General features: G+C 40.8%; 1 long non-coding RNA gene across 1 annotated transcript in view; it reads left to right on the top strand.

Annotated features, from left to right (window-relative positions):
- The first annotated feature begins 2257 nt into the window (after positions 1-2257).
- The window catches only part of LOC109633358 (uncharacterized), a 16494-nt gene continuing 10480 nt past the window's right edge, over positions 2258-8271 (top strand). Inside the window, exon 1 of the long non-coding RNA XR_002202988.2 lies at positions 2258-2382. This is a non-coding gene — a long non-coding RNA (uncharacterized lncRNA). The remainder of the gene's footprint in view (positions 2383-8271) is intronic.

Genomic DNA, 8271 nt, shown 5'->3' with positions numbered 1-8271 from the left:
AACTCGACCCAACCTGCCTGGAGACCGTTCACAAAAGGAGGAAATAAGATAAGACAATCTCCTCTCTTTGACTTATCCAGCCGGGGGTGAGTGTGTTTTCACAGGGGTAATACTGCAAAGCTGTGACCAGGGTGTAATGAGGGATTCTCTGTAATGGCCTCTGTAGCCGTTCCACATGACTTACTCTACGTCCCAACCTTTGCAATAACAGCTTCCTGCACGATTTCATGGGAATTAAAGGTAGAAAGGTGTGTTTCATATGTAAAGCAGGAGGCTCTCGGTGAGACGTGAGCCGGTTTGTGCGGATTCCCTCCCTCCTTCCACCCATTTCTCTCGCTCTCTCCACTCCTTGCTCTCTCGTTTTGTCTCTTGGGTCGACGCTGGGGTGGGCTGTTGGCTGGTGCGGGGGGGTTGCTGGTTGAGGAAGGCTTTGATCACTGGCAGAAGGTCGCTGTAGTTCGATTTCTGTGGCGCTCCTCTGAGAGGTTTGCTTTGCAATTATAAACCATGTGAGAGAAGGCAAAGGGATGTTCATTTCTCAGCAGCTACTGTAGCCTGTGTGTCAGTTAGCCATCATGTCAGTGTGAGGCAGGAAAAGAGTATCACACAATACATGCGATGTAAAAGCCACCAAATAAGCTGTGTGGTTATAGGAGACCTAATAAAGGACTGAATGAGGCCCTGAACTTCTGCTGGCTCCCGGTCCACAGCATCTGCAGACTCACGTGAACATGCAATATAACCACTTGCTAGGTTGGCAAACATTTTCGTAAATAGCTTTTACGCCTCCAATAGATATAATAACTTTTATTTAGTGTTTTTGGCCAACCAACAAACACAAGTTAAATATTGACAGGCTTTTTAGGGGCTAAATGCTGCACAGTATTCACTGTATGCTATTTGGAGCTGTGCAGGTTGTGTATCTAAAGTTTTTAGAGCGTTTCGACTGAAAACAGCTGGCAGCTATAGCATGTGTTTGAGTGGTGAGAGTGAACCATGACAATAAGTTACACAGCAGAAGAAAAAAATTGCAGCTACTTCAATTCACTGAATATGATTTAGTGGCATCTAGTGGTGAAGTTGCTTACAACAACCAGATAGGAACTACCTAAATTGACAGAAACCGTCTTTGAGAATATTGTTTCGATGTGTAATTTGACTTTTTAAAGATCCATGGCGGAGGTGTTAGTGTTTGGTTTGTCCATTCTGGGCTACTGTAGACACAAGGCAATGCAACATGCTGGACTCTCTGGAAGAAGGGCTCATGCCAAGAAACTGAACATCACAACAATTCTTAGTTTGAGCTCTTCCTCCTTAAAGAAAGGGAAGAGAAAAGTTAGAAAGAAGGGAGCAAGAAAGGAAAAAGAGAGAGAGGATTATTTGTCGGTATTGAGTGAGAGAGAGAGAGAGAGAGAGAGAGAGAGGGAGAGCTCAGTGCATCATGGGAGTTCCTGCAGCAGGCCAGTAGCAGCATAACTAGGGGATGGTTGAGGACTCACCTGATCCTGCACTGTGTGCCTTATCAAAGAGGAACGTTTCAAGCCAAACCTCAAATGTTGCAATCTGTTCAGTACGTTTTGTCTCTTACGTCATTTTCAAATCAGTTCACAAATTTCTATTCCATTTCATTAAATCCAACTCCCCCCCCTGAAAGAATGTGATGCCTTTTTTTTTTTCCTATCCCGACACTGGACGTACGCAGTTCACAATTATAATGGAGAAAGATTTGCCAGTGAAATATATAGTTTTAGAAGCAATGGGTCCTTGATTTCACAAAGAGGTAGACAAATGCAACTTCTGGCTGAAATGATGACCGTCATTAGCATATTTTATCGCATTAATCGTTAGCTCCATTAGTTGTTTGACATCTCCATGCTTGGCTGACTCGTCCTGCAATGAGAACCCACTAAAATACTTCAAATATTTAATTGATGACTACAATACTGTGCTGAAAAACTGCAGCTATAAGTCACCATCCTTTCTTTGGCCAGCGATGCGAGATATGGAAATGAAAGAGCAGCATTGTTTTGTACAGCTGGATAGAGTTAGCTGTCATTATGATGCACAGCTCGATTTGATTAGTGAACACTGGGAACACATTGGTCAAGCTGGTAATAAGATGCTGTGAAGAAAAAGCTTGTTTCAAGATGTCTCTACATCAGCACTGTCTCGTTCCTCAGTGTTTTTACACCCGGTCTAAAAAAACCTAAACGTGCCTCTTTCACTATTTTAAAATGGTGGGAAAGCTAACAGGAAGTCCAGGTGAAGGGGCGGAGTCTATAAAAGGGGGTAGGTACCTCTGGGCTCTTCTTCCTGGATTCAGGCCCCACACCTGAGAGGGAGAGAGAGCATGTGGCCAGCTTTTGTTTGGTGTTTGATCAGGTAGGATCCTGTTTTCTTTTAAATAAATGTTTAAAAAGCAGGACTTGTGTATTTAATTGTATCAAACTAAAGGTTTGTAAAAAAATGTGCTTTGTTAGATTCTTCATGTTCGGTGAGGGACTAAGACTTTAGTCGTTGGCCTAGTAACAAGCTTAGGGATAATGGAAATGCTTTTAGATATATTTGTATTCTATATAAATATAAATTCTAGTCACCTACATGTCTTCACCTGAGAAAAACAAGGACTGTGTTCCTGTTTGGGTAAACAAATGGGAGCCAACCTCTGTTTTTCCTCATCTTATTGTGCCTTTATCTAATCTATTGAATGGCCCTATTTTTCTCATGGGTTTTCCTGCCGTGCTAAAGGTGGGACTGAGTCGCCATCTTGTATGGGTGTTCTTGTGTGTGGTTTAAGTCACTGTAGCTTGATGTGCATTGACAACTATCAGTGTTGCAGAACAGTTTTAGATTGATTCACATTGTTTTGTGTGTGGTGGTGATTCATCCATTTCACCTCTTTTGCATATTTCTACCCTAGAATTGCTGATTATTTGATTTTGGGAGTTTGCTAATTTCATATCTCATTAGATCTTTGTGTTATTTGTGAAATTTGCCCTTATTCCTCCTCTATAGTGGCCTGCATTTAATCCCTCTATAGTGTGGTGGTGTGTTTCTTCTTCCTATATCTTTATTCAAGTGTGTAGTCTTTCAGTTTGAGAGCAGAACTCATTGTTTTCTGGTTCATATTTTGTAATCCTCTCACTCAAAACCCTGCGCTCACACACACACCCTGCTCCTTCTTAGATTTCCTGCGTTCCTCCAGTTCCTCTCCTCGCACTCACGCTGCTTTTCTGCTGCCATTTGCTGTTATCTGTTATGAGCTGTGTCCTTTTATTTCACATGTTGTATGTGTGTATTTTGGTGCAGCATTCCCTGGAAAGAGTTTTCTCTCGGCCTTGTCAGTATCACCAGGGTCACTTATGCATAAAACGGCATAAGTGAAATTATATATGATAACTTGAACATACTATACAATCAAAAAGGAAACTGTAGCAGCCAATGCACATTATTGGACAGTGATGAGCTGAAAGCAATACATGGTCCATTTTTCTTTGGGAGGGTAATAACACAAAAAGGCTTAAAGGCAGAGGATGTCTCATAGCCCTTTGAAACAAATTTGTAATTGTGAATACAAATAAAATTTGCTTGATTGGAGTACACTTTGAATATTTTTATCACACTATAATCATATTAAATATAAATAGATTATTAAAATGACTATGCACTAAAAAAGAACCACAGACCAAGCCCCACAGCAGAAGACATGCCTTTCGATTTGTGATACAGCATCTTAATCTCAGCAGCTGCAGTAGAGAAGACATCTACAAATACAGCGTTGTACTTTTCTTACTGACCCTCCGACCGCCTCTCTGAGTTTATAGAGAGAAAAATACATTTGAATCTATCATTTCCTTGTGGGACAAAACATGAGGACTCAGTGAAACCACCACAGAAATCTTGTTTTCTGCTGCAAACGCTGGTGAATTATTACTGCAGCTCTGCCCCAAGGAGGAAATATGTGAAATATTCAAATGCTGCTGTCTGTTGTTGTTCTCTTTGCTGTTGCAAGGTGGAAATAACAGCGTGACAACAGTCGGATATCAGTGTATTACTATACATAATTATAACACTTGTAAGTAGTCATTTGTTTAATTTGTATTATTCATAAAATAATTTGTGAGAAGATGTGGGTTGATTCTCGATGATAAACTGCTTGTGTGAAGATTATGTTGTTGAGGAATGATTAATTCTTCTTCTTATGATCAGAATATTCAGTTACTTCTCTGTCCAACTGTATCTGACTGCTTTATTTACTCATCCTGGTGAGATCTGTTATTACTCACTACAGGCGACCACTATAGAACTTGCCTCTCAGCATCGCTAATCATGAAATTATGGCACGTGGGAATTTCTCAGCTCCACACACTGCAGAGTCAGAAAACACGTTTCTGTTTTGAAATCTCTCTAAAGGAACGCACGCAGAATATTTCAAACGACATGGTAGCCTACAGTTTTTTATCCTGTGAAGGAAGGATGCCCTGAGACTGTTTAAAGTAGCCTGCGTCTGTGTCTGTAACTAGAGGCTTCTGCAGCTTTCCAGCGCTGCCGCACATCAAACTGCAGAGCTGGTTAAGCTGAGCAGAGCTGCTGCCTGTCTTTGTTTAAAAACTGTGTGAGATGGGGAAGGCTAATTGGACTAATTAGCACCAAAACAAGGCTTGACTGAACAGTCTTTCTGTACCACAGATGTTTTGCTTCTTTTTAGCAGGAAAAAAAAAGTAGATGTAGGAAGAAAAGAGCCTCATTTTCAAGGCTAACCCAATGTGGCGTTATTTGTCTCCGTGCAGTCACAAAACCGGCTGGTAGATGTGCTTCTGATGTACTGGTGCTGAAACCGACCTTTGCCACAGCAGCTCCAGCCGAGCGCTGCCCTGTGGGATGAAAGCTTGACCAACTTTACCTTCTCTTTTCTGAAATGTGTTGTTACCTTATTTTTCAAACTGTAGTCCCAAGAGCCCACGACTTTGTTAAAGCCAGAGAGTGGGATCCCTATTTCAGACCCACGAGGTGGAGTTTGGGCAGTAAGGCATTTGATTCTGTGAACCCTGTTTTAGGATTTGGGCCAAGGGTGGTGATGGATTTTGTCTTGGTTTGTTAGTTTGTTAGGATTACGCATTAAACTACTGGATGGAGTATAACAAGACTTTGAGGAAGGATGCGGTCAAAAGAACCCAGCATTTTATTTTGTTGATTTTGCTGAATATGTCATGGATGTTGATGGGAAAAATATCAGGCATGTTAAGGGGACTGATTCATGTGTGTGCACGATTTGGTGCAGTTCCAAATAAAGATGCGGATCTAGTGAATTCTAAACCGGTTTTGTGAGGGGGCTATGGCTAAGGTAGGCATTTCTTTGGTGCCGTTCTAGTTTGTATGTGTGTGTGACGGCTGCTCCCTCCTGTGATATATTTCAATCAGTGATTTGCTGAACTCTGAGCTCAGGATCTGTTGTGGAACATGATCATGTGACGACTTTGTGCCTAATTTTAATCATTTGCTGCTGCAGTGCTTCACATTATCAGCCTGAAATGACTCCTCGGTGCAGCTCACACTTTGCCTTGTACCACCAAAAAAACCAACCCAGAGGCTTTTTGTTAAGTATCCCTATCTTGAAGATCTTACTAGTATGCTGTAGGCTTAGCATGGAATAAATATAGACAGTATTTTCCATTAAAGTGGTTTATTTCATTATATAAAATACTTAGATATTTTCGTAGATCTTGTGAATAAATTAATATGAAATTTAGACACACTGCTGCAAGAAAGAATAGAAAGTGAACTAGAAAGCAAAAAACAACAGTATGGAATAGTGGGATAGATTCTCAATGCATCACTGTAGGCATGTAACACAAAAATGTCTGAATCTGGATTTATACCAGACGTGGATGAGATATATTCTGAGAATTAATGAAGTTGCTTGGTTTTCTATTTTCGGTCATTTAGCTGCACACAATAGGATGAGGTACAACTGCTATCATAACTCTGATGTCCCAGCACCTTGGCTCCCACACAGGTCGATGTACTGTAACTTATAACTCCACAAAATATTATTATGCACCTTTACTTTGCCAATTGCACTGTTACTGCTATAGATGTCTGCAGCTTATACCACAGATACACTGTAAGTTTTAAACTTTAACAAGTTTTTGATTTCTGTATCTGGAAGCTGTTCAGAATGCATTATCTATTAATATCTGTATGATTGATTGGATTGATGCACAAGTGCAATTACACTGCATCTCAGGTTCAAAAACACAAATGTAGGTATTGAGTCACTAAGACCTTAAGCTGTTTCAGGATGGACTCCGTCTATTTGATATTAAAACAAAGAATTTCTTCTTTCATAGTTTAAATGTAGTTTTATTTCCGCTTTCAGATTGAACCTCCTCAGATGATGCCAACCAGCTCCCAGCTTCAGTTTTATATTTCAGCAGGAAGTCAAAGCAATGTATTTCAGATCTGTTTTTTGCAGCAATGTTTCAATGGCAACATCTTTCATTACTCACACTACAGTTTGTTAATCACTTTCCGATTTTGTCAAAATTACAACTCCAAGTGCTTCTTCATACAAATTCAAGGCAGCAGCTCAGTCTAGCTTCATTTTTTTTCAGAGGGCAGCAATCCCACAACAGATAGAAATTGCATTATTTTGCCCCAGATATCGTCGCATGCCCAATCCTGTCACATGACAAGTCATCCAATAAGGTGAACTTGTTATGATCTAAACTATTTTGTGATTTAAATTCCTTAAATACTTAATAAAAAAACATGAAAAGACACACATCTCTTTAAAGCCATGAAGAAAAGTTACAAAATTCTAATTTATTCAAACACTTCACAACACTTTATCCTCAAAGGTGACACATTTCAGGGCTGATCTTCTTCCTGTCAAGTTCCTCGGCATGACAATGATGTTAATTTTAGAAACCTGACCAGTCTGATCCAAAAACTGCATTCCAAATTTAATAATGGAATTTTCAAGTCTCTATAATAAGTCATCAAAAATCATCAGAAATCTTTTTAAAGTCACATCAAGAATTACATCAGGGAAAACCTATTTCTCCTTGGCCCCGTGTGTGACATGACGTTTTAAGCAGCAAATGATATAAGATGGTGTGACTGGTTTCAGAGAAGTGATTCTCTGCATTTAGTCAGAGGATTAGATCATTATGTGTCCTGTCGTGTCTAATTTACTGTGTTGTCTTGATGTTAATGGATGTCTAGTATCAACAGCTACTGTAGCTTTTGTTTTGACAGTCGTGTCGCTGGAGTGGATTCAGCATTGAAACACGAGAACATGAAACAATTACCTCATTGGATAAAACAGTGTGGCTACTGCGTGTGACACTATAATGGCACAGTTGCAGTTACAGTAGAATTTGCGTACTTATAATTGGATTTGACAAATTATCCACATGTCGGGTCGTATAGAACATATTAGAGAACATGTCACAGCAGTCGACTGATAACACATGGACCATGAAAATCAGCGGGAGAGGACACTGAACAGGATGCGACACAGAATGATCTGATCCCTGCTATGCACTTTGTTACACTGCCTGCACCTGAACTGTAGATTTGTCCTCTTGAGAGTTATTGTCTTGTAGAAGCGAGATTACATCCAAATCAGATAAAACAAAGCCAGTGCCACAAGCAGTGTTGTGTGTGTGTGTCTGTGTCTGTTTGCCTCTAAAGGTGCACAGCTGAGTTCCTGTGTAGGATGTATACCAGACTCCACCGCTGCCTCCCTGCTCCCCTGCTGGGTCCCTCTTCTCTTTAGAAATGACTTGTGTTTGAGGCCGAGTGTCAATGACAGCCCACCTCACACACTCGGCTGCCGTTTGGCTGCAGCGCAACACAGCCCAACCTTGCCTCTAGCTGATAGCATTGTAATAATGACAAATGCTCTGGGTTTGTGCATGCCCCGCTGCTTGTTTGAGTTTATGTACGCATGTGCGCTGATGTACGACTGTTACCTCCTCCATTAGTTTGCAGGGAACCAGGGTGAGCTGGTAGGTGTATTCACCCTGTGGCCATGCTGCATCCATGTTAATGAGGATATAAGGACTCCCATCCCTCCAAGGTCATAAAGCTGCAGGAGTACTGTATGGATTAACTTCCCCCTGCCTGCTCCTTCCATATGCTCTAAATACGACCATGAGCAGTCACAGATTAGATTAACCTCGTCACATGTGGGTTTCTGTCTGGGCAAAAATGAACGCAAACAACCAGTGTGCTCAATGTAAGAATTACCCATATGATCAGCAG

The sequence above is a fragment of the Paralichthys olivaceus genome, chromosome 13, assembly GCF_024713975.1.
Source record: "Paralichthys olivaceus isolate ysfri-2021 chromosome 13, ASM2471397v2, whole genome shotgun sequence".
Taxonomy (NCBI): Eukaryota; Metazoa; Chordata; class Actinopteri; order Pleuronectiformes; family Paralichthyidae; genus Paralichthys; species Paralichthys olivaceus.
The sequence above is the reverse complement of the archived record's forward strand: the minus strand, read 5'-3'. Positions and strand labels throughout refer to the sequence as shown.